Below are 26,745 nucleotides of genomic sequence, written 5' to 3' on the forward strand. Positions count from 1 at the left end.
TGAAGGGTGGCTTGCACTGCGAAACTGGCTAGCACCTTCTCCCCGGAACTCTGCAGGTATTCTTGACGCTTTGAAATGGGTAAATAAAGTCTAATATTTAAGAAACAAATACATCATTAATCAACCTGAAAACTGGCCTACACTACCAAGACTCTCTTCCCCAGAAGCAGCTAACTCCCCCATCTTCCTGTCTGATTTTGCCTTCCCTACATACAGTGGATTTTAAGTTAGTAGAGCATGAAACTGTGGCCACCTAGATAGGGGACTTGGTAATAAACCCCACACTAGATCAGAACTCTGAATGAGCAAATAAATTTTTTGACCTGAAAAGGTGCACTTCAACAAAGGGAATACGCTACTGAAAACACTGGATTCCAGAATTAATAGGCCCACTCTGATTAAATGGACAACTTGAGACCTCTGGGATAATGATGTCCCATTTAGGACCCAGGCCCCATTCCACCCCCATCTTTTGAGCATGGAAAATGGAACCCTCTGGGCTCTGGAGGAAACTTTACTCTGAAATTCTGATCCATGGAAGCAGCTAATTTTCCAAATGTTACTATAAGAGAACCTGGAGGGGTGGATCCCTGGCTTAGATTAAATAGAAAAGATGTGCTTAGGGGGAAAAAAGAGATAAAAAAAAAGCTTGAATATATAAAAATTGATTCCAGGTATTGTGGGATTTGGAATTCAAGTTATTCTCATTTATTAATTTTCATGCTTGGTTCCCTGCAAACTTCTCAGGAAGGGTCCTGACTGATTCCTGCTGATTTCAACATCCCCTTCTAGACAGAAGAACAAAGACATGGTGTGCCATATAACATAGGGCACGGTTCACACCTGTGATCGCAGCACCTGGAGAGGCTGAGACAGGAGCATTGCAAGTTCAAGGACAGCATGGGCAACCTAGTGAAAGCCTGTCTCAAAAATTAAAAACAAAACAAAACAAAAAAACATTCTGGCGATGTTTTCCAGATGGATGTTCTCCAGATGGATAATGGACTGGTGCCCCAAAAGATCGTCTGTACGTAACTTTAGGAAATGTTTCTGTCCTGTGTGGAACGTCCTAGGTTGTCAGCTTATAGACTCTGGAGTGCTGCTGTTGGTGTAACTTAGGGCAGTGCTTGGTTTCAGTTTGATTCAGAAAACTGAGTTGATTTAACAAGGAAAATATATGATTCACACAAGTGTTGAGGTTTTTGGGGGTCAGGGAGATGTATCTTTAGTGCTTAATTAAAAACCAGGGTTTTTCATAATTGCAATATCTGTGACATAGCATCCATATTGGATGACTTATAGTGTTTATTTTATATAACATAACACAATATAATGGTTCTCGCCTATAGTTCTGACTGAAAGGGAATAATAGCCAGTTGTACTGTGAAGGTCTAAATCTAAAGGCTTTTTATTTAAATATGCATTTCACAGTTTTGGACAGGTAGCACATGACCTGCTTTCCTTAGGCTTGTGTGTGACGCTTTCATTTCTTTCAGGGGCAAGTAAGTGCCACTTATTGGCTCTGGGAATCTGATTTACCATGCACACATGACTAATATTGTGTCCCATGTGCAGAAAGCGCTCAATACCTGTTTTTTGGATCAGTTATTGTAAGCTTATGTTGCACTGGATAGACCATTTCGCAGATCCTCTGAAGTGTCCTGTGCATGACTCCTCCTGGGGCATGCTTGGGTAGGGTCTATGAATGTGTCCTTTTTATTCCTCAGTTTCAGTGTCATGTAGGAGAATAACAGCCTAGCCTAGTTGAATCTCTAATAGGCAAAATCTCCCCTCTTAATCTCACCTTCTTCACCAGTCAAGAAGATGATCTGGGGTTCTGATTTGAGTAGGAAGGATGTGGAAATCAGGAATTTCACTGGGGGTCTTCAGGAGCACCCTTCCAGCTGGTGGCAGTGATTGTGTGGCTCCCAGGGATGCCCAGAGTTGAGGTGGGGATGTGAGTGGGAGCTGTGCAGGTGGCTCTGCCATACTGTAGGTGGCAGAATGTGGAGAGCTGGTGAGGCTCTTTTGCCAGCTGCATGACAAATAAGTGCTGATGAGCCCTCTGTGATCTTTCCTGTACTCCAGCTGTGCACTTGCAAGACTCTGCTCTGAAGGAACTCAAGGATCAGGCTGAACACAAGCAAGCCCAAGTCCTACAGCCAAACCCTGAGCCCTCCCTGGAGACCGAGCCTGCGCGGGACTTTATGGAGCACCCTGGCAAGGATGACCCAAAGGCTCTTCCAGAAAGTTCTTCTCTTCCAGAAGGTTCTTCTAAGCCGAGGAGGGGCAGTGCCTCTGGGAGTGAGCCTCCTGGGGACAGTGATCAGGGAGCGGGCCCTCTGGAGCATTTTCACCTCCACCTGTCTAGTTGCCACAAATGCTTAGAACTTGAGAATAGCACCATTGATTCGGTCAAGTTTGCATCTGCAGAGAACATTCCAGACCTTCCCTATGATCATGGCAGCAGTTTGGAGGGTGTTGCCGATGAGATCTGCCCTAAAGAAGAAGGGAGGAGAGTCAAAATCACGGGAAAGGCACCCAACATCCTTCTGTACATAGGCCCTGACTCCCAGGAGGCCCTCGGGTGGCTCCAGCAGGTGTGGGCCATCCTGGCTGACTGTGTGGACACCGACAGCTATGTTCTGTACCACCTGCAGGAGGAAAGTGTGCTCAGGGACCCATGGCCAGACAACTGTCTGTTGTTGGTCATTGCCATCAGGGATCCCATCCCTGAAGACCTGTACCAGAAGTTCCTAGCATATCTTTCTCAGGGAAGGAAGGTACTGGGCCTGTCTTCATCCTTCACGTTTGATGGCTTGCAGGTGACAAGCAAGGGTGTGCTGCAGAAGACAGTCCAGAGCCTGGTTTTCTCCAAGGCTGACCAGAGCGAGGTGAAGCTCAGCATTCTGAGCAGTGGCTGTGTTTATGAGGAGGGCCCCGGGAAACAGATTAGCCCTGGAAAGCTCCAGGGCCACCTGGACAATGAGGACAAGGACAGGTGATCATGCAAGTGTCTTTTGGAACCTGCGGAGGGGAAGCCATTCTTTTCCAGGTACTGAGTTGGTGTGATGCTGTTGGGTGTCTTTGGGAAGGAGAATGCTCTTGAAGGCTGTATGTGTATAGGTCTCAATGCTGTGTGCCACGGTGCTGGGGACAGAGGCCAGGGCCTCACGTGAGCTGGGCAAGTGCTCCTCGGCTGAGCCTGCCTGGCTCACTGGGCACTTTTGACTCCAACTGAGAGTTGTTTTGAGGTGAGGGGAAGTTTAGTTTGGTCCAGGGCTTTTGTGAAAACCCCGAGGAGCCACGTGTTGTGAAGGAGGCAGGAGGCAGGAGGGCTGCTTGCTAAGCAAGCGTTAGCCCGGAAGTTCTTTCTAGTTCCCATCTTTACTGGTTGCAGTCTTTCTAAAATACATTAGTCTAAAACACATTGCCTTCAAGTACACTCTGGGTAATATCAGGAGCCTTTATTTAATGTGGGAAGTTGGAAGACTCATGGGTGGTGATTCCAGACATCAGTGACTGATGATCTTATTAAAATATTGCAGTCAGTCGTGGAGGGAGTTAGGGTTAGAAACATCCTCCAATCCACAGTTCCTTTCTGTCACTCTTAAAACTAAGCATTGAGGAAACTTCCAAGTAAGAGAATGTGGAGCCGGGCCTGGTGGCACATGCCCAGAGGCTCAGGAAGCTGAGGCAGAAGGATCACAAGTTCAAAGTCAGCCTCAGCAACTTAGTGAGGCCCTAAGCAACTCCCTGAGACCCTGTCTCAAAATAAAATATAAAAAGGGCTGGGGATGTCACTCAGTGGTTAGGTGCCACTGGGTTCAATTCTCACTACCAAAAAATTAAATAAATAAGGTGGAATTTGTGTAGATTTATAATGGCATACTCATACAGAGGTAAGAAGAAAATGGAAAAAAGGACAAGAGAAATGCAGATTTACTTCCCAAGCTTAGGAAGTGCTTGGATTCTTCTGCGGTTTCCCCTTTGGCTTTTTGTTGTTGGGGGCAAAGTCACAGAGGAGATCAGCATCATTCATCATCTACTGCAAATCCTGCACACTGAGCGCACAAGTTTTTAGAGGAATGCTCCCTCCTCAAGGCACCAGGATCTAAAGAGCTGAGGAGATGAAGGTGTTTTGCCCAGAAGGCTCCCAACGGTGGCCGTCCTGGATTTGGTTTTATTTATTGAGTTTGAGAATCGCTCACTTCCTCTGTTTTGTTTTCCTTTTGTAGGCCTTGTCTCTTTCCTATCCTTCTGGAAGCTCCAATCCCCTGAGTTTTCTGAGCCGGTGCCCTTCCGGTGGGTCAGGTCGGTTTCTGTGCTATCCTAGAGCCCACCCATCTGTTCTGATGAGAACTCGGACAGAGATGCTTAAGATTAAGAAATCTGGACATTGGTCCAGATGAATGTGTGCAATCTAAGTAGGTTTCCTGTAGGGCTGCAAGCCACCTGGGTTGGTTTTTGGAGTTCTAATAAATGTACTTCTTATCTTCTCTGCAAATATGGTCACTATAGTAACTGTGCATTCTCAAAAAATCCACCTAAACCCCTGACTTCTGAGAACCATATTTCAGTTCTGAAGAGCGAATTTTACTGCCTCTGCGTGCAGATTTGTAGTAGAAAATCGATTCGGCACTGTTGCGATCCACTTCTTCTAGTTACCTAGCCAATCTCTTGGCTGCCCCATTTAAATTGACCCCATCACTGTCGTAAAACTTGATACTGCAGTGTGTAGCCCAAGGACAAAAGACAACATGATGCCACTACACACATCAGATTCTGAGGATTAGGATGCCATTTTTGATTTTAGATGACTTCCAGTCTTCTGTGTGACACGGTCCGTGTTTCTTCCTCAGGCTGTGTTGCTGTGACCCCTCGGTGGGATCAACCAGTAAATATTATAGTCTGGTCAGTTTCCTTTCACTGTTCAGTTTCATCGTCTTCATCTCTGTGATTAATTTGGTGACGAGGAGAAAAATCACTGCAGGCGACACACAGCTGTGCTGGCTGAGGCACCCCAGCAGGCAGGCTGCCTGTTAGATGCCTGCTCAATTTCAGTGATGCAGGAAAAAAGGACACATTTGGATGCTCCGGGTGCTGACCAAGTTTGCAGGGAAAATCTAAGGCCATGGATTAAAGCTGTTATTTGATTATCAAATGTATCAAGAGTTTGGCATGAAGTTGTTCAGATAAAGCTCAAAAATGGATCTAGAAAGATTTTGTTTTGTTTTGGTACCAGGGATTGAACTCAGGGATTCTTAAACACTGAGCCACATTCCCATCCCTTTTTAAAAAGGTATTTTATTTAGAAACAGGGTCTTGCTCAGTTGCTTAGGGCCTTGCTAAATTGCTGAGGTTGACTTTGAACTTGTGATCCTCCTGCCTCAGCACTGAGCTGCTGGGGTTACAGGCATGGGCCACTGCGCCCAGCTAAGATTTTTGTGTTTTCTTATTGAGCTTTAACTCAGGGAAGGGTTGGTTCTGCTTTTATAGCAGAGTTCCCAACCATGGCCCCATCAACATTTGGGGCCTAATAACTCTTTGTGGGGAGGGATGGTCCTTGTGCATGTTAGGATGGTTGGCAAGATCCCTCGGCTCTGCCTTCTAGAGGCCTTTAACCCCATTTGTAGCCAGAGATGTTCTAACTTTCAGTCCAGTTAAAAAGCCTGAAGTTTAGAAGCTGAGTTATGGAGATGGGCCTGTCTCTGTGGTAGTAGTTTTATAAGCAGAGGGTGAGACTGAGGTTTGACACCGTGGAGAACCAGTTACACACCTGACACACATACCCATGGTGCTGTTCTGTCCCTTATTAACAGCACAGAGCCAGATGCAGCCTCTTTTCTCATGGCACCTAAACCTTTTCCTGTGGTGCTAGGGATTGAACCCAGGACCTGGTGCATGCCAGGAGGTGTCCTACCACTGACCTACACCCCAGTCCAGCATCTAACATTTTTTTTTCTTTTTAAATTTTATTTTTGGTACCAGGGATTGAACCCAGGAGTGCTTACCACTGAGCTACAACTTCAGCCCTTTTTATTTATTGAGACAGAGTCTTTAACTTAGGGCAGGATTGGTTCTGCTTTTATAGCAGAGTACCCAACCATGGCCCCCATCAGCACATTGCTTAGGGCCTTGCTAAGTTGCTGAGGCTGGCCTCGAACTTGTGATCCTCCTTCCTCAGCCTCCAGAGTTGCTGAGATTACAGGCATGTGCCACACTGTACCAGGCCCAGCCCCTAAAATCTTGAAACCGTAAGATAGTAAGTAGAAGTGTTTTCTCCATTCAGTGGCTTGTCTCCTGGAACTCAGAGGCCTAATGGTGGCTCAGTGGATGGAGTCCCCCTCGGTGTCCTTCTCGTGTGAGGATGAGTTCAGCACGTTTCACTGCCCCAGCTTCTAGAATATTCTGTGTATTCACCCCATCCAGTGAATTCATGTGTGTTCACTCAATGCCTCCCTCTCTCCCTGAGCTCTGGTGGGAACAGAACTGTGCTTGTTTTATTTCTCCTTCATTTTAACTCCTGGCATGTTAACCCCCAGGATGTCCACCTGTTCACTTGAAGGAAGTGTGTCCACTGTGGTGTGGCTTGTCCACCAGCCTGGCTGTGTCTACTTGAGAGCAGAGGCCCATCTTGGGGCAAGGAGACAAGAGTACACAGATCCCATCCATGCTCCCGCTTTCTGCCTCCTCCCTGCCCAGAGCTGTCTGGAGGACAGGCGGGACCCTGCTGCCCACTGGCAGTCCTGCTCAGTCTGTGGGAAAGCCCCAGCCACTGGTGCCTAACTGGAGCGTGGGGACCATGTTGGACAGTGTTTGCAAACCTTTTCAGATGTGGCCTTGATGTTAGCATCTGGACCATTGTAGACAATATATTGGGACAGTCTTTGGCTTGGTCAGAGCTCAGGTGGGAATCGAGAGTTGTGCAGGTACCCGAAGGCTGGCACCTTGCTGTTTATTTTCCTAATCTCCAGGTCAGAAGGTCTCCATTCAGTGGACAAAAACCAAGTAAAGCAAACTAGTTCTGGTCACTTTGCTGGTATCCTGGAAGCTCTAGGCTTTAAAACACAACTAAAATCTGATCTCAGGGGAGCTGGAAGTTCCAGTGTGCGAGACAGAGGTTGGTGGTAGAGATGATTTGATTTTCACTGAACAGCAGGTCTGGGTAAGCACGTGAGGCTCTGAGTCTTAGAATTGCACGAGATCGAGTAGGGCAGTGGGGGAGGTCCCCTGTGTTTCAGGTCCTACAGATGCTCCCCATGCTGTTTTCCAGGGGTTGCTTCCCAGTTTGGACTGATGGACAGGGTGGAAGTTCTCATCTTGGCCCTCTGCCTCCCTGTGTGAGCTCAGTAGCACCTCATTTAGGCTCTCAGCACAAGGATACTGCAGGTGACTTAGGCTTACAACCAATTTAAAGTGACTTTCCCAAGGTCACACAGCTGGTGATAAACATCAACCTGTAAAGAGTTTGATAACCCCTTAGGGTTGACTCTACCCAACGTCTCAGCCTGGTAGCAACAAGTGCAAGAGGCCCTCCAGAGCCCGGTGTGGTAGCACACACCTGTCATCTCAGCAACTCAGGAGGCTGAGGCAGGAGGATCACAAGTTCATGGCCAGCTGGGCAACTCAGGATATTAACCCCCAGGATGGCCACCAAAATAAAAATTGAAGATGCCTGGGGAAGTAGCTCAGTGGTGGAGCACCCCTGGGTTCAGTCCCCAGTAACATCACCACCACCACCAACAACAACAACAATGAAAGGGTCCTTTCAAATATTTTTGTTTTTACTGCCATTACTTTTCAGATATTCAGGTCCCAAGTTTATATTGCTGTTGGTGAGGAGAGGAATTCACACTTTTAGAAAACCCGTTGAAGAAGCTCTCTGAGACTGTAAGTGCCTTGATTTAACAAGTGTTGTGTTTTTGTCCAGATGCACTTAGAACTACCTCCCAGTTCCTTCATGGTGCAGACCCAAGAAGACTTCGACCTGCTGAAATCCAGCAACATGAGAAGATACGAAGTTCTCCAGGAGACCCTCTTGGCCCTGGGTGTCAGCTGTGACCTGTGAGAAGCTCCTGCCTTAACACCCCTGTACCTGCTGTTGGCTTTGGAGGTGAGCACCTCATACTCTGCTCTGTGGCTATTTCCATTGGCTTTGGTGTTTATTTTTATCATGATTTTCCATTTCTGCTTTGACTTTGAGTTTAGGAACCCTCTTACTGATGTGCGGGTGTCTGACTTGTTTTGGTGTGTGTAGGTAAGGGAGGTGGAGAAGACTGGAATTCAGGAGGTGTCAGGTCTGCAAGTTATGGCCCTTTATAGGGGCAGGATCCCTGTTGTGTGTGTTGAGAGTGAACAGTGCCCCTCCACATCTGTGGGCTCTGCATCTGAGGGTGTAGCCAGCCAACTGCAAAAGATAGTGGAGACATTAATTGTCTCTACTGAGCACGTACAGGCTTCTCTCCTGTCCTCACTCCCTAGACAACACAGTGTGATACTACTCACACAGCATTCACATTGTGGGAGGTGTGCAGGTCATCTGGAGTTCATTTAGGGGATTCAGAGGATGTGCGTATGTTAAATGCAAATACTCTGTCCTTTGATATGAGGGAGCTGGGCACCTGTGGACCTCAGTGTGCATTGGAAGGCAGTGCTGGACCCAGTCCCCCATGGATCCCGAGGGATGGCTACATTTGGGAACCATAATTGTTTGGGATCAAAACGAGTTCTTTTGTTCTAGTCCTTCCTCAGCATATCTTTGGATGAGAAAGTCCCAGCTTCCCTGTGTTGTGCAGACATCTGCCATCTTGTGGCAAAAGTGCTCTGGATCTCCATCCTTGTCACTTGTGTCTTGAAGGAAAATGCCCTGAGCTGGGGATGTGTTTGGGGATTCTCTGGCCTCGGGTCTACATTTGCTCCCTGTTGTTGAAACCAGGTTTTGGGCAGGCCGCCAAATTCTACAGGTGTGTGTTTCTGCTAATCCCCTCACGTGGCCCTGCCTGTCAGTTTCTTATTCCTAGTGACAATCTGGTTATCTTGGGGGTGTCTCTCCATTGTCTCCCCTTAACAGGGGGATCTGAGTTTAGTGATGTGACCATGTAGCTTCAGAAAATACCCTGCTGCCCAGGTGACGTACACGCCGGGTTCACCTGCCCTCCCTTGAGAAGAACAAAACATATCCTTCGCCCCAACAGAGGGGCTAGAGAGGGCACTGTCTTCCTGACCACTCGGGTCCTTTGCAAGCTGAATTTACAGAGGGATGCCATCTGCTCCTTGGAGAAGACAGATGTCAAACCCGAGAGCTGCCTCGCAGGATTCCCTGAGGACAGAGTGAAATAATATCTGTGGAAGTTCTGTGTGAATTATTATTAAATAACAGCTTATTATAATAATAAAATATCATGATAACAATTTATTTTAATAAAATATAATTATGTACTATATGATTATATATAATATACATTATGTATGATATAAAGAATTATTATTTAAATAACAATGTAATAATGATTATTATAGGTTTTTGGGAGGTTGAATGAGTTAAAGTTTAGAATGTGCTTGACCAGTGCCTGGCACCTAGTCTAGAAAAACCAAAGGTAATGAGTTTAATTTTAAAAATTAATAGTACAGCAATGAGGGCTGGGGTTGTGGCTCAGTGAGGAGTGCTTGTCTGCATATGTGAGGCCCTGGGTTCAGTTCTCAGCACTGCATATAAATAAATAAGGGTCCATTGACAACTAAAATAATATTTTTTAAAATGCAGCAAGGGATTGTTTCTTGTTTAAGAAACATGCTCTTGCTGTGTTTTCCTCACCCAGCTCTTGTCAGCTTGCCCTGCTCCTGATGCATGCTCTGGGGAGTTATGATGGGGCTTTTGTTTGTACCTTCGTCTCAGGAACTCAGAATTCCCCATCTTTCATCTGTTTCATGCATTCAGATACTAGAAGGAAAAGCACCACTCTGTCGTACAGAAACACCACAATAAAGCCATCTGTGGCATTTCAGGTTCCTGTAGACAAGCCCCTTATAGGAGGGGCTGGGCCCTGTGGGTGAGGACTGTGGGTCCTGGGGGAGTATAACGTCACGGTCTGAAGCTTTTCCCTCCTTCCCTGAGCTGGACTGGACTGGGAAGGAGTGCCTGTCTGCTCCAGGGCTCCCCCCACGTGGACCAGACTGGCCCTTGGTAGTGCTCCCTCACCTTTCCTGGGAGCTCTGACCATGGTGGACTCGGGACTGGGACCTTGGGACTCTTGGACTGAGAACAGAGAGGAAAGAGTGGCCTGTGAGCAGACTTTTTGAACACTGGTCTTTTCTGGTATATTCTTTTTTTTTAAGTTTAGGTGGACACGATACCTTTATTTTATTTTTATGTGGTGCTGAGGATTAAACCCAGTACCCGACACATGCTAGGCGAGTGCTCTATCTTTGAGCCACAACCTCAGCCCATTCTGGTATATTCTTTAGGGTGGGCATAAAGGAAATACCCAAGCTAAAACTTTGTGTTATGTGTCTACTTACCTTAGAACATATTTTTGACCTTCCAGTTATTTAAACTCTCTGGGGCAGCAGGTGTGGGAGAAAATTTTCCCCTATTATTGATCAATTGGGGGAATATTGATTCACCCTTCATAAACTAGGCGAGGCTGGTTAAAGCAAGCATTTGCTCTGTGGACATACAAATGCTCCCTATCAGCCCCACCTTACATACTAGCCTCAGAAATGTTGGGTCCTGTTTGGTCTTCTTGGGTGTCTCTGCTGTGGACTGCTTTTTTCTATTTGCTCATTTCTGGCTGTACTGTGTGTGTGTGTGTGTGTGTGTGTGTGTGTGTGTGTGTGTACGCATGTCTGCACACACTTGTACATATTTTTATTTTTGCTGTACTGGGATTGAACCCAGGGCCTCATGCATGCTAGGCAAGTGCTCTTCCCTTGAACTAAGCCCCGAGACTATATCCATTCCTTAATATTTATCAACTCCTCTTAAAAGACCTTGAATCTACTAAGAAGGACATTGTCAGAAATTTAATATTATTATTTTCCAATGAATTTGAGAATAGATAAACTGAGATGGCCTTTCTGGAGGTGGCCAGATGGTTGCTCTTGCTGTGGTTGTCCTGATGTCACTGAGGCTGAGACAGACACATCTGAGTACCTAGTCATCATGCTGCTGGATTCATATTTACCGACACAGACCCAAGAGTTGGGAATACAAGTGGGTTGTCCTTTAGCTTTCTTTCCTGTGGCCTTAATAGATCACATTGACGCCTGTGGGATTACGTTACATAAAAGTACCTTGGTACTGCCAACTGCTGGAATCACCTGTCCTAGAACTTGGATGTCTCAGGGTTTTATTTCCTACTTCCTGGAAAATACTCTGCTGCTGTAAGCCAAGCTTCCACCACAAGGTGTCGCTGCTGATCTAGGCTGCCTGCCTATGGGCCCCTAGAACCACAAAGTAGTTCTTGAGAAATTTTTTTTTTTTTTCTCTTTATCAGTGTCACCTAGTATAATTTAGAAGTTTTGCATTATTTTGGTGGCACTTTCTTTTAGGCCTGTAGAAATTATTTTAGTGTCATAGCTCATAATGAGTTTGAGTTAGCATTTACCGTATACTAGGTCCTATTATAGTAAAGAATATGAAAACGAAATGCATGCATGAGTTACTTGAATAGTTTTACTGATTCCCAGCGAGTTGATACAGTTTGGTGCCCTAACCCTGCTCTTGATAGCGAGTGGCACAGAAGATCTATGAAGCCCCTGTGTGCTTCTATGTTACTGTGACTCAATGGAGAAGAATGGGAGAGTTCCACACAGGAGAAACCCACCTGGCGGACATTGACCCATGTGATAGGGTTGTGTTCTGAGGCTCTCCAACACCCAGACCCCACAGCAAGTGTGAGACTCCTACTGGAACATCCTGCCACGTGTGTCTTCATGAGCATCCCTGTGCACAAGAAGCGCAGGCAAGGCTGTGCTGGGTGTGCCTCTGGGTGGCCAGCTGGGCTTCCCCTCTGACCAGAACCCCTCTTGTAATTCAGCCTCCCAGGGGCAGGGTCAAAATCTGGGCTTGCTTCAGCAGAGTTCTAGTATGTTAAACCATGAAGCCCACACCTCTGTCCACAGAATCAAGACTGGAAGGAAATGTAGTACACTCATGTCTGTCTGTCTGTCTCTGTATTTCCCTGTCTACGTGTGTGTGTGTGTGTGTGTGTGTGTGTGTCCATGTATATATGTGTGGAGTAAATTCTGATGGTGGGCTTGTGAATGATTTTAATAGTCTTTTAAAACTTTCTGTTTTCCAAATTAGTACAATGGGTGGATGTTACTTTCTATAATGAGCAAACCAGTTATTAAAAACTAAAAAACCAAATTAGTGTATGTCATTGAACTTGGGAGTTGCCCCATATATGGATAAAACTTGAATGTTAAAAGGTAAAGTGTCTTGCGTAGATATTGATACTTAGTGGATATTTGGCATCTGTTTAGTTATTTAAAAGCCTCAGCTTTGCTAGTAAATCACTCGACTCTGGTAAGTGGTGTGACCGATCAGGAGCTCTCGAGTTGGCGTGCGGTGCCTCGGGGAAGGTGCTTCTGGTGTTAGCTCCCAGTTTCAGTGCTAGCCCTGCTTGGCTGTCCCGTTTCTTGGGAGGGCTCTCTGGATGTGACATGCTGCCTGCAGCTTTCTTTCTGCAGGACTGGGAGACTGAGGCTGTGCTGTTGATGTGGGTATTGTGAAGTGACCTTGCGTGGCGGCCTCCATGCGGTTGGGGACTTTGCTGTGAGGAAGCATGGTCGTGTTTATGGGAAACACTGATTTTGTAGAAAAAACCCACAATTCTTTGATGTGTCATAGGATGATTTTAATAGATTTATTTTGTATAAAATTTGATTTTATAGATAATACAATTCTTCCCCATTTTAGAATCTAGCTGTCTTGTTTCTGGTCTCTGGTTCCATTTCCAGTTAATCTCTGCTGGAGTCAGGACAAAGGGGAAGAGGTCATTCTACCCAGCCAGAGGGGTTCCTGTGGCAAGGCCAAGCGACGGGGACCTGTGGGACCCTGAACCCTTGCATTGGCACAGAGCCAGACCCCCCCTCCACTTCGGCATCGTCACCAGCCAGTCCCTTTCCCTCTCCCATTGAGGCTGGAGGATGCAGCAGAGGGTGGGGAGAAGGTGGGCAGCGGCGGCTGTGGCTCAGGGCCGTTTGCAGAGCTCCCTGAGCTTCCTGCTCAGCAACTGGGGAGCACAGATTTTTCCCCCTAAAATGGAAACTCTTGGAATTTCTTTTGGGCATTCATGGTGGCTAGGAACATAGGTGACCTGAGAAATGGAAGCCGGCAAGGGTTCTGTGAAGGTGTCCTGTTACTTCACCCTTGGGATCAAGATGTAACCATAACAAGAAGTGACAACTGAGTTTGTTATTGAAGTAACTGGGCAAAATCACCGTGGTGTGTATGTGTGTTGTTTTGGTGGTGTGGGATTGTGGAAGGGATAACACATGCTTAGGAACAAAAATGAGTTTCATTTTAACTCAACCCCAAATTATTTACTCTGAAACTTCCTCCCTTTAAAAAACAGGTATTGTTGGCAAGAATATTTTGATATTTATCAATATAAAAAAACTTGAAAAACTCCTACTATAGCCCCTTCTACCCAAAGAGTTCCTTTTTTTAAAAAAAAATTATCTTTTATTGTCAGGGCTTAGGTGTCCAACGTGTGTTTTGATCTACTCATCTGTAGTGAAGTGGCAATGACTTTGCTAATGGTGTCTTTGGGAAGAAGCTCAGACTAAGTCACATCACGCAGTCCTCACCCCTCCCCGTCTAATAGACCACTTTATTCAGCAAACATTTGAGTGCCTATTGAGTGTAAGACCCTTGCCATGGGGGCTTCTGCGAGAGCATATTTCTGATCTTCGCAGCACGCTCTGGAGCTACACAGGCACCCGGGCTCAGTATCAGTAACCCTGATGGGTGGGTGAGGCCAAGCAGAGCTCCTCAGCCTTAGGAGTTGGGGTTTTGTTTATTTGTTTAATATTTGGCCATGTTGGGGATTGAGCCCAGGTCCTTGCCCGGGTCAGGCAAAAGCTCTGCCACTGAGCTTTACCCTCATCCCAGAGACTGGGTTTCAACACAGAAGAGCATGGTGTAGTTTTCTAATGAATTAATTAGAATTCCCCTTTCAAACGAAGAACCAAAAACTTTGCCTGCAACTTTGACTTGTAGCATTTGGCCTGGAATCCTGCCTCTGCTGCCTTTAGCCCTCGTTCTGAACCTGGCCGGCACAGAGGCGGCCAGTACTGCTCTGCAGTGCAGGTGATATGCTCCTTTTTTGGAGACACAAATAGGAGAGAAAAGCCAGAATCCCAGGTGCAGCCTGAATCGCTGCAGCCGTGGCTGCGGGGTGGCCGGGGGTGGCCGGCTCTTTTACTGTACCACAGCCGAGGCAGCTGGAGGATTAAGGCAAGCATTCTAGAGCTTTTATAGCCAGGAGTGTTTTTAAGGGTCTTTCATGTACCTCTCTCCTTTCTTCCTTCGTTCTTCACTGAAACTGGACATTTTCTGTTCCTTTGATGGGCTTCCTGTTGTCACACGTAGTGCCTGGGGCAAAAGGCCTGATGCCACTTGATGTCAAAAGGCAGAAGAAATCGTAGGTGGCGTGTTCCCCTTAATTCATCCTCAGAAGTCTGCTTTTGTGAGAAGGCTTTCCGGCTCCTGTGTGACCTCTTTGCTGGGATCTAGTTTCCACTGGCATGTCTCTAGCCTCCTGCAGAGTCCTTACTCCAGTGTAAAAATCGAGAGCGCAAACTGGGGTGACAGAGAAACACACTTGGTTGTTTTCCACTTTTTCTGAGTTTTGGGGTGGTGGCTTTCTCTGGGTTATGATTTCGCTGTGGGGTCTGGGAAGGGAAGGTGGGCTCTGGGCTGTAGGGACATGCTGCCTAGCCATTACCTTCTCGGGGTGGCATCGTTTCTAGGAAGGGCGGCTTTCTTTCCTCATACTATTTATATCTACCACTTATACAGTCACAAATTCGTGGATGGGAAACAGGCTCTTTCGGAATAAAAATTCTCCAAGACCAAATGCTTTTTGTCTTCTCCACCAGTTCCTAATAGCTGCCATGTGTGAGCGGGTATGGATTATGGCCCTACTTCCTGGGAAGTCGATTGAAGCTGTCTTTAGGAAATCTTGGAACATTCTTAACAGCAGATTTTTGTTTCCCAGGTCTAAAAAACACATCCCAGGGAACAAGCCCACACTGGCACCAGGTTAGAGGGCACGGTCAAAGGTCCTGCAATCAGGTGCAAAAGCAAGGTTGGGTTAGGGGGCGAGGGTGTGCAGTGTCCCATGCGTGGCATCGGAACGGCCCTTGGAGGAGGCTGTCCACGACCGCAGAGCCTGCGTGTCAGCTCAGGAATGCTGGGGTCTGAGACCTGAGTGCTGTTTGATAAATGTTCTCCTTCAGCTTTTGGGATGTGAATCAGAGTTTTCAGTCATGCTAATAGTTTGAGAATATTCCTCCAAGTATGGTGCTGACCGTCTGGGGAAGCACTGGTGGGTTTTGGGGGGTTCAGACCTGACAGGCAATTTGTGGGTGGAACGGTGTTGAATCCGGCCTTTCTCCTGCCTGAGTGGGATGGTGGAGGCAGCCTCTGCATCTCAGGGTGCTGGAGTACCTCTTTCCTGGCCGCAGCTCAGCGGGGACACCAGGGCATGCAAGTACATTTCTCTGGCTTCTTTAGGAAAGCAGGACACACAGCCAAGGTTAGTTCGTCTATCTGTCCATCTGTCCATTGGGCTCTTTCTCCTGCAGATAGAAGAGTGCTCATTTCTTCTCAGCTGTCTTCTCCATGGTCAGTTTTCTGCCTTGGCCCCACGGCCACCTGTGAGCAGGTGCGCATGTCTTTCCAGGCACTACAGGGCTGAGCTGGACCACACACAGTGTCTAGGACTGCGTGTTTTAGCACCAGTCCATGCACTTCTGTTACTTGGGGCATGAGCATTTTTGTTTCTTAAAATGTTTTTGGTCTTTGTTTTAAAAATATCTGTGGAAAAAATGCTGGAGTCAGCAAATACATTTATCAAAACATGTTGCACACAAAGAATAGATACAATTTTTACAAATTAAAATAGATTTATTTTAGAAAGGAGAAATGTTGGAGTTGATCATGATTTCAGTTCTTAGTGGGAGACAGTATTCCTCATAAAAAGTTGTACAGTTTAAACTCCAAATCTTGGTTTTTTTTTTAAGTTTATTCTATTTTTTTATGTGGTGCTAAGGATCAAACCCAAATCCTCCCACACATGCTAGGCAAGTGCTCTACCCCTGAGCCGTAACCCCAGCCCTAAATTCCATTTCATCAACTGAGGAACATGATTTTAAATGAGTACAACTTAGCCTTTAGAATATTTGTTTTATTTGATTCTTCTTAGTGGTGTTTCTTCTTTCTCAATTTGAAGCATGTATGTTAGTGGATGGATGTGTAGAAATACACACATATGTACATTTATTTAAACTCATATTTATGTAAATAAATATGTATTTAACCCCATATGTCCACTTTAATTAAAGCTGCAGGAGAAAGTAAGATTACTGAACTAGAACCTGACCTTGTGGTTGCAGTCTTCTCCCCATTGACCCTGGGGATGCCAAGGCATGAGCTGGAACGTCTGGACATTTCTGCTGAGGGGAGATTCACAGTGGAAGGTGTGTGGCTACATGATTCGGGCTAAGGGTGAACAGAGGGCTTGCTTTAGCCCTGGACGTTTTTGCTTCAAGACTGAAATTCAGATTCTGACCGAGCGGAGGTGGGAAGGCATTATCCGTTAGCAGTCTGCAAGGACACCTGCGTCCTCCGACTGTTGGGGTCACAGACCACAGTCTTTCCCGAGGACTGAGCTGCAGAAACTTGTGCTTTAAAGCCAATTTGCCTTCTGCATGCAAGGATCTGCTTTTCTGAGCCTTAGAAAAGCATCTGGCAAGTGATTTTCTTCTCTTTGAACAAAACTGAATCCTACACACAGCTGTTATTGGAGAGCAGTTGAGTGATGGCATTCATTAGTTTCCTTCCCATTTTTAAAAGCTGATACATAAAAATATAAAAATCAAACACATTTGTGGGGTACAATATGATGCTTTGATACACATGTACATGGTGTAGTGTTTAAATCCATTACCCCTTCCCATTTTAAATCTCTGTTAATAAAGATGTTTATCTTTTAAAAGAATCATCAAGCAGTGGTTTCATAAATTTAAAAAAGATGGCCAATTTTTGGAGAGTCGGGCACATCCAGACCCTGGCTCTCTGGAATGCCCAGGTTATTACCCGGCGGTATCACTTTCCATTGGTGGCCCTGATACACTGACGGTTTGTTTTTCGGCAGCTTTTTGGTCCATAAAAATGCAATGGAGGTCAAAAGTCTGTAATTTTAAATTCTCCCATTTGGGTGTATTTTTTTTCCGTGATGTTGGGTTGGGTGTGGTATCTCAGATTGGCTAAATGAGCTCATCAGAGGAGATGGCCTTTTAAAGGCCGGTCACCAAATTCTCATTGCAAAACAGTTTTGTCAGGAGGCAGGAGGACAAGACAGCCTTTCTGATCCTTTCCAGGCTTTGCGGTGTTTGCGCTAGTCTTGGCAAAGCTGTCAGACTACAAAATAATTTGATAAAGCAATTAGACTAAAAAACAAACTTTAAAAAGGCTTTTTACGAGGTTCACATCAGTGTATCCTTTACTAAGAATTTGTGATGATTGCCATATTCATTTTTATACTGGAACAACTTAGAATTGTCGATAGGTGCAGCTTCACAGTTGAGTACAATGAAAAAGTATTTCGCTTTCTGCTTACTTTTATTTACTTCAGGCTCTTTCTCGGATTAACTTTACTTTAAGTTTGAGAGTCATGATTGCAGCATGTAGGAGCTGCACATTTACAGAAGCTGCATTTTCCAAGTGTGTGTGCTGTATTGTCTGTTCAAAATCTCGCTCTCCATGTGGCCCTTGGGTTTCCCTGTCAGCTCACATATTCTCTTGCTCCATAGTGCAGTTAAACCATAAGATACTGTCTTGGATGCAACTTTATATTTGTCACAAAGTAATTTAAATGTTGCTTTATGTAATGTGTGTGGAGCAGGATCCACCTGCCTCGTCCTGCCAGGTGAGTGCTCTGCCCCTCTCTCCATTCCATCCCTTGCTGGTTGCTGTCCTGGGGAACCTTAGGGCACCGTGTCTGTGTCGGAGTCTGGCAGGATGGACCGCAGGCCCAGCAGGAAGCCATGGACCGTCCCTTTCTGCTTCTCCAGTTTTTTGTTAGAATATACCAGCCCTGTCTCAGACATGGCTCAGAACTCGGTCACACCTGGTAACAACTGCATTGTGTGTCTGCGTGTGTACTTGTGGCAGTTAGTACATTTGTGTTGGTTGGTTAATTCTCATATTTAAGGAAAGCTTTTCTTTTCTTTTGAAGTAGTTGTTGAACTGTGAAGATAAGCAAAAGAAAACATTTTGCAGAAAATTTCAGAAATACAGAAGTCATTGGAGGAACCCGGTGAGCCCCCATGTCCCCCTCAGTCCCCTCCGCCGTTACCGACATTTGGCCAGTCTTATTTCCTTCATTCCTGCCGCTTCTTCTGCTGAACTGTTTTGAACCAAAGCCCAGATATTGTATTTCTCATCTGTGAAAATTTAAGTATGTGTCTCTAAAAGGTAAAAACTTATTAATATTTTATCTTCTTTCTTGATCACAAGACCTGTCACCCCTCAGGTAAAGAAGTTCCTTCCCATGATCAGATCTAGTTGGACTTTCTGTTTCCAAGTGGCCTATGTGAAGACGGGGTGCACTGCCTGCACATCCCGTGTACGTGTTGGGCCCTTTGTAAAACACACGGAGGAGGAAGAAACTAAGATGAGCCATTGTGACTTTTAGGGGGAAGGGATCTGGGAAGCTGATTTCTACATCTCTTTGAATGCAGTATTTAGCCCCTTTTCATAAGGCCATTCTGAAAACAGCAGCAGTTGTGGTAACATGCAGAACAGCCCTACAGGCTGAAGTACGTGGACTTTGTTTTGGGCCTTTCAGAGCTAGGCAGGAGCTTCTCACCCTTCCTTTTCTGCATGTTGGGGTTTCCTTAGAGGGACGGTATTGATTTTTGCTCATATGCTTTCAGTTCAGGTTGACGTTTAGCCTTTGACCCAGCCACTTTCTTACAATAAACAGTTTGTTGATGAGAGCAGCTGCCCAGCAGTTTGTTTCCAGATTGTTCTCTCATGGCTGAGGACGGAGTGCACCTTACCAAGAAGTCGGTAGGCTTGAAGCTTACGGCTTCCACTTCTTGTGCTGCCTGCATTTAAAGCCAGCTGTCAGCCTGTGATCATTCTTCTATTTATATCGGGAGAGATGGTGTGAATCTGGGCCACTAGAAATCAGGTCTCACAATCCTGAGTGTTCTCTTATTCTCTGAATGGCAGCAACATTTTCTAGAAGTTTCTGCCATAAGGAGCGTTTCCTTATATTCCAGTAAGAATTCCTAGCGTTCAGCATGTAGAAATTAGCCTACTGTTTGGTGCTGTGTAGGTAAGCATCAGAGGCTGCTTTACTTTATACAGGACTCTGCATTCCTGAAATATTTAAGGTTTTCTACACAATTAAGAATAACAGTACAGTCCAAGTGATATCTGCCTGTGGCTTGAGCCTTTATAATAGATCCTCTTCTCTTTCTTCCCTAGTGTGTGTGTGTGTGTGTGTGTGTGTGTGTGTGTGGTGGGGGTGGTGCTGGGGTGGAACCCAGGGTCTCACACACATGCCAAGCTCTCTGCCCACTGCCCCTTTTCCACTTCTGAAAGCGAGGACATCATTTTTACTTTGAGTGTAAGAGGCAGGTCATCTAATAACGTGGTAACTTACATGGCCCAAAGGCACACCTTAGTGTGGGGTTTTGTGCTTCCCTCCTGACCTCCAGCTGTTTCATAGAATGGCCTGCTTGCTCCAGCGACCTTCATTAAGAAGGGAAGGTCAGAGCCTTTGGCATCAGAGCCAACACTTTTTATGGAACTGGCCACCAGGGGCTGCTGTCAGAGTGGCGAGGCTGAGCTCACCTCCCTTGAGGCAAGGTTACTTTCTCTACAACCAGTAAATTTTGTTAAGCTACCAACCCTGGTTTTAGAACTCAGGTCTCACTACACAGCCTGCAGTCACGGAGCCCACTTAGGGCCCAGTCCTTGCAGCCAGCTATTACATAGAACCTGGCCAGAATTCAAGACTGAAGATTAAGACCTGTGTGTTTTTCATTCAGTGCCAGTAAGCTGTTATTAACACACTGATCCCACGTAGACCGAAAAGCTCCATGAGACGCACTGGTTTTTGTACTTGGAAAAGTATGTCTTGCGTTTGGACCATTTCAGACCTGGGCTCCAGAGGGACGGCTCCGTGCAGATGGAATTCTGTGGTTTTGGGGAAGGGATCTTGTCCCCATGTGGCCTCAGCAGCCCTGCCCCAGCACAGACAGCACAAGGGCTCCTTGAGTCCAGCTTGAACGTGAACCTCCCCAAGGTGTCCTGCTTTGCTGTCCTGGTTTTTTCACAAAGACTGCTCCTTTGATGATTCCAGAGTCAGCAACCCACGTTGGAGCTGGCTGAGGTCTTGAGGTTCTGAAGTCAGTCCCTTCATTTTTGTTCCAGTTTTTTATTAAAAAAAATTAAGAAACAGAAAAAGGTAAAGGGATAGTATGCAAACCCCCCATAGCCTTCACTGGGATTTGCTACTGGGTAATATTTTGCCATATTTTTCTGATAGAGATGGTTTTTATGTTTTGTTTTAAAAGATGGGTGCATACGTTCCTGCTTTTAAGTAAAAGCACAGAACTTACCAGGAGTTATTTACGAGGGCTGGACGCCTTGATGTTTTTCTTCCTGGGTGCCTAGTGGGAAGGGTACCAGCAGCTTCCTTTTGCCTGGGTGGGTTTGTGTTGAAGCTGTGAAGGAAACTGGAGGCCCTTGGTGTGTAAGGGTTTCCTGTGACTCGACCTCAGGAGGGGCATGTCCATCCTCAGGTGAATCAGCACAGATAAAGTCTATGTGTGTGAAGTTCTTACAACAGTAGATATTTTAAAAGTCTTAAATCATAGAACAGTAAAAAACTTATGACCAGATGCTCTTAGGATGAAGGTTTGCTCTTTTATGCCCCCCAAACGGATTCTGTCCCCTGTCTAGGAAAATTCCAAAGACCATGTAACATATATATTTTTTCTTTAAATTTCTTAAACCAGGTATTATGACTTGTGGTCAAAAATTTTTTTTTTTTTTTAGAGAGAGGGGAGAGAGAGAGAGAGAGAGAGAGAGAGAGAGAGAGAGAGAGAGAGAGAGGAATTTTTTAATATTTATTTCTTAGTTCTCAGCGGACACAACATCGTTGTTGGTATGTGGTGCTGGGGATCGAACCCGGGCCGCACGCATGCCAGACGAGCGCGCTACCGCTTGAGCCACATCCCCAGCCCCCAAAATTATTTAAATACTGTGCAAATGCTGTTATATTATTTGCAGATATCTGTTCCACTAACTGTAATGTGAGACCTTTGAAGACTAGGACTGTGTGGTGTTGATCTTTGTGTGCTGTTTCCAGGTTGTTGCTTATAGCGAGTGTTCAGCAAGCGCGTGTGTGAGACTCACACAGCACTTCAAGGTTTCCTGCTAACCTATTATGGGACACCCTCTTGGCTTCCAAGCCCACAACTGACCCACCTCTGGACAGGCCTGGAGGGAAAGCCCACCCTGCCTGGGATGGCCGCCTGGCCCAGTCGCTCTGTCACCCTGTATTCAGATGGAGCAGAGCATTTGCAGCAGCTTTGTGGGAGAGTTCGCCAGAGTTGGCTACGGATGTGTTGGGGAAAACCGGCAAGATGGAGCCACGAAGAAGCTGGGAGCGTGTTACCTGTTACTAAAGATGTTTCCAGTCATCTTTATGTCTGGTACTGACCATCAGCGAGCTGTCCTTTCCTGTCCAGAGTGCATGGTGTCTTGGATCACATTCTCTTAAAACTGAAGAGGTTCCTGCGTGTATAGCTGCCCGCTGTTTGCTCACGTTGGACTCCTGCTCTCCCCTCCAGGCCCTGCATGGGTTGTTCCCTGGATTCTCTGAATTTTCCAGAGTGTGATTTTCCAGAGATAGCCAGCTGAAGAAACGAACCTCTGCTACGACAGCCTGGAGGAGGACGGGCTCGCCCTTCTCCCGGCCACTATTTCCTAGCTACTTCTCTCCTTTTAGGTGACATATATTTTAATACTGGAATCCTGGAAACAATATTAACATTTTAGTGGAGAATCAAACAATGGAGACAAGACTTGAAGCTCAATTTTGATAGAAAGGGGTGTTCTAGTTTTCTCTTTTAAAAAATGAAGAAACTGTTTGGGTATGGTAGCACGTGTCTGTAATCCCAGTAACTTGGGAAGCTGAGGCAGGAGGATTACAACTTAGAAGCCAGCCTCAGCAATTTAACAAGGTCCTAAGCAATTTAATGAGAACATGTCTCAGAATAAAATATAAAAAGGGTTAGAGATTGGCTCAGAGGCTATACACCCCTGGGTTCAATCACCAGTATCCCACCCCTCCCCAGAAAAAAAAAAAAAAGATGATGATGATGAGGTCTGCAATGCCTTGCAGGTCTCACTGCTGGCTGGTGGTGGCGCTGTTGGCCTGGTTCCATGCCCTATCTCACAAGCAGTGCTCCAGAGGAGTCCAGCCCAGTCGACCAGTGACAGGCACACAGCAGACACTAGTAGCAGGGTCTGGGACACACTCAGGTTTGAGAAGAGATGAGGTGTCTTAGTTTTTTATTGCTCAAACAAAATACCTGAGACCAGATAATTTATTTATTTTTAAATTTTCATGTTTTCATACTAGGAGTTGAACATGGCGGGGTGGGGGGCATACATATTGCAAACAATTTTCCCTGGTTAGTTGCATGTCTTTTTGTTTTTCTTGATTTTACGTCTTCTTTTTTTCTCTGCTATGGTGCTGGAGCGAAACCCAGGGCCTGCACGTGCTGGGCAAGGCCTGGGCTGGGGTTGGAGTGTTCAGAGGAGCTGCCCCCAGCCCCTTGACGCTATCTCTGGGGAGCACAGTATCACTGATCTTACTCTCCTTGGAGGTCTAGAGTATCATTTTTTTCACTTTTATGGTTCGTGCTGCTTCTCCTGTGGATTCTCCTTGCAGCAGAGCCCCGTCTCCAGTGGCTGTTTCACCTACACCCTTGGCTCCGCCTTTGTGCCTCACCCTCTGGCTGTGTGGCTGCATGAGGTGGGACAGAAGCCCCTGATTTGGGCTGGGGATGTGGCTCAAGTGGTAACGAGCTTGCCTGGCATGCCTGCGGCCTGGGTTCGATCCTCAGCACCACATACAAACAAAGATGTTGTGTCTGCCGAAAACTAAAAAAAATAAATATTAAAAAGTTCTAAGAAAAAAAAAAATAAGAAGCCCCTGATGCGAGGCTCCCTGGCCTTCAATAGCCCTGTGTTTCCAGCTGCTGCTGTGTCCCCCCACTACATTGTTTTCTCCCTGCTAAGACCCCCACCCCCTGCTTCCTCTTCTTCTCTCTTGGCTGATGCTCTTGCTTCCTCCTATGGAGAGAATGAATAGGTTGCTAATATGTTTTAGCTGGACCCACTGTTTTTCCAGTAGCTGTTATGGTTTGGATATGAGGTGCCCCCCCAAAGCCATGTGGGAGCCGATGCAGGAATGTACAGAGGTGAAGTGATCAGATTGTGAGAGCTGTAACCTGATGAACCCACTCGCTGGCTTAACAATCTGAAAGGACTCCTGTACTGGGTGGAAGGAAGCGTAGGCAGATGGAGTGTGGCTGCTGGAAGAAGGTCCCCCGTGGTGTGCCTTTGGGTTTATTTTTTGTCCTTGGGCTTTGCCTGTTTCACTGCTTTCTGGGAGCCATGAGTGGAGCAGCTGTCCTCCGCTGCCCTTCTGCCTTGATTTTCTGTCTCACCTCCATCCCAGAGTAAGGGAGCTGGCCAGTCCTGGATGGAACCTCGGAAACTGGGAGCCAAAATAAATTTTTCCTCTCTAAGATGTCCTGGTCAGGTATTTTGATCACAGTGATGAAAAGCTCACTAAGCCAGTAGCTCGTGTTCATGTCACCACTCTGAGAGCTCCTTTTAGTTATGCCCATTCTCAAACACGGAGAGAGGGAGAAATGGTGTGACAGGTACGACATGTGCCCTTCACCTGTGCTCAGCAGTGACTCACACTGGCTTCACTGGCTTCTTCTGTTTGGCAGTCAATCATCGATATTATGACATACACACATTTAAATAAAATGAAGGGTGTCTTCTTTTGCCACAGTAGTACCCTTATCACACCTGTTAAACGGACAGGAGTGAATTCTGTCCACATTCAGGACCCCAGATCGCCTCACGGAGCCTTTTTCAGCTAGTTGATTGGAACCAGAATCCATCAGGAACCACTCCTTGCATTTCCTCATGTCTTTCCTGTCCCTTCTGATCTAGATGGGATGCCCCCGTGCTTCTGCACCACACGGCCATTCCCTCCTGACATTGTTGGAGAGTCCAGCCAGCTGACCTGTACTATCTCACTTCCCGGGTTTCTTCTGATTGCTTCCTTTTGAAATAATTTCTTCGGTTCCCTCTCTCTTCTGTGTTTTTGGCAAATAGGAAATAAGTTTTAAACATTGATTAATGGGGGCTGGCGATCCTGGATTTGATCCCAGCACCGAAGGGGGGAACATCAGTTGAATTTGTTTAAATTAGATTTCATCTTCGAAGCTGCTTCTCGATGACCATGTGGAATTTGGGGCACACTGTTGATGTTAATGGGAAGGTTGCTTTTTTTTTTTCCTTTTGAAATACCTGGTATTTGCGAGAGGATGCCATAAGAGCCTGCATCTGTTTCGTGCAATCCTCTAGGGATGACGACTCCCCTGAAGCCCCAGTTCCTGATGACCTCTGAGGTTTGGAGTAGAGTGGGGGAGCCTCCTCCAAGCTCCATTATGATTTCAGACATAGAATAGAGAGCCCTGTGTCTGGGTTAGATGGTGTCTTTTCTGGGTCCTGGCTTCCTCCCTCTCTTTGGATTTGCACCTGGTCCCCTTATTTTCTCTGTGTGGAAATTTGTTTCTTACCTGTTGGTGGCCAGTGCTCCGCTGGTTCACAAGAGGAAGCAGCGGTCCTCCAGGGCCTGAGATTTGTGGTCTCGTGTCTTAGTGCTTTGCATTCTGTGACTTCCTCTACCTAGGGGTTTGTTTGTTTGCTTCCAAACAGGATAATGAATTTCCTGTGGGGCAAAAAGTACACGTATTTTATAGATGCACAGAAGACTAGCGAGTTACTTGTGAATGCTAGGTGTTAAAGTGACTTCTGAAGTGTAGCAGGTTGGGAAGTATGCTGACCTTATTTCCTTGAATCCTGGTTTCTGAAATTTATTTTTATAATATAATCATACTTAGTATCTTAGTCTATTTTCTGTTGCTATAACTGAATACCCAAGACTGAGTAATTTATAAGGAAAAGAAATTAATTTCTTGCAGTTCTGGAGGCTGGGAAGTCTTTTTGAGGGGCCACATCTAGGGGCCTTTGCACTGGTGGGAGTACTCTGCAGTTAAAGGCAGTGCAGGGCTTCACATGGTGAGGGGACTTGCAAAAGGTGGCTATACTGCTTTTATAACAAACCCACTCCTGTGGTAACTAACCCTCTCCCTCAATAACTCACCTATTAATGGATTAATCCATTCATGAGGGCAGAACTCCCATGACCCAGTCACCTCCCAAAGGTCTCACCTCCAAATGCCATTAATATATGAATTTGGGTATTAAATTTCCAATATATGAATTCTGGGGGATGAAAATTCAAACACAGCACTTAATGTATATTTTTATCATATGGTATAGTAGTTTAGATGTACAGAATATGTTAACCTAGTTCTTATTGGTCGTGAATCAGGAAGTACTTATATTATCCAAATGGCATTTTTAGGAAAAACTCCATCATCTTATGAAATACCAAATTACAACATTTTCATTCCTTTTTTTTTTTTTTTAATGACACAGGAAATCTGGGATCCGATTATGCAGTGGCTTGGGAGACAAGTTGATCCTGAAGGAGTAATAAAATCCAGCAAGCTGTCCCTCAAATTTGTTTCATCTTACACATCTGAAATAGGAATCACCCCCTCTTCTCTACCTGTGATCACCGAGGCAGAGGTCTTCTCATCAGAGCATTTTAACGTAGAGATCTATCGACAAAATCTGCAGACCAAGCAGCTTGGAAAAATAATTCTGTTTGCTGAAGTGACCCCCACCACCATGAATCTCCTGGATGGGTGAGTCCTGCCAGGGCACCCTGGCACCCGCTCCGGGGAAGCCTCTTGTGTTGATGGTTTTCTGTGACCCCAGCAAAGGAGCGGGGGTTGTGGTTGCACATGAGACATTTGAACAAACCTGTTAGCAAGGTAGATGTTCCTGTCTGAGGAGAGCTAAATGTAGGAATAGGAGTTTAATAACATTTTCTGGATCAGAGTTCTGTGTTTTATGGAGTAGGGGGGAGGGTGGGGGAGGTTGTGATCTGTGCCTTGTGTCTTGCTTCCTTTAATCAAGACTTTCAGAATGTCCTTGGAGAAAAGAACATTATTAAAAAACAAAGCATTTAACAGGTGGCATTATTACTCAGGTTACCATTTAACTTCTGTGCGGTTATAATCAGTGTCGAACATTTAATTTAGGAT

General features: G+C 45.9%; 1 pseudogene across 1 annotated transcript; it reads left to right on the forward strand.

Moving 5' to 3' along the window:
* Positions 1 to 957: 957 nt before the first annotated feature.
* LOC144374701 (biotin--protein ligase-like) lies at positions 958 to 26,347 on the forward strand (annotated as a pseudogene). Its single transcript, XR_013434039.1, has 4 exons — positions 958 to 1,027; positions 2,089 to 3,055; positions 7,934 to 8,116; positions 26,072 to 26,347. The product of XR_013434039.1 is annotated as a biotin--protein ligase-like (transcript).
* Positions 26,348 to 26,745: the final 398 nt, after the last annotated feature.

This window comes from Ictidomys tridecemlineatus, unplaced genomic scaffold (assembly GCF_052094955.1).
Source record: "Ictidomys tridecemlineatus isolate mIctTri1 unplaced genomic scaffold, mIctTri1.hap1 Scaffold_83, whole genome shotgun sequence".
NCBI lineage: Eukaryota > Metazoa > Chordata > Mammalia > Rodentia > Sciuridae > Ictidomys > Ictidomys tridecemlineatus.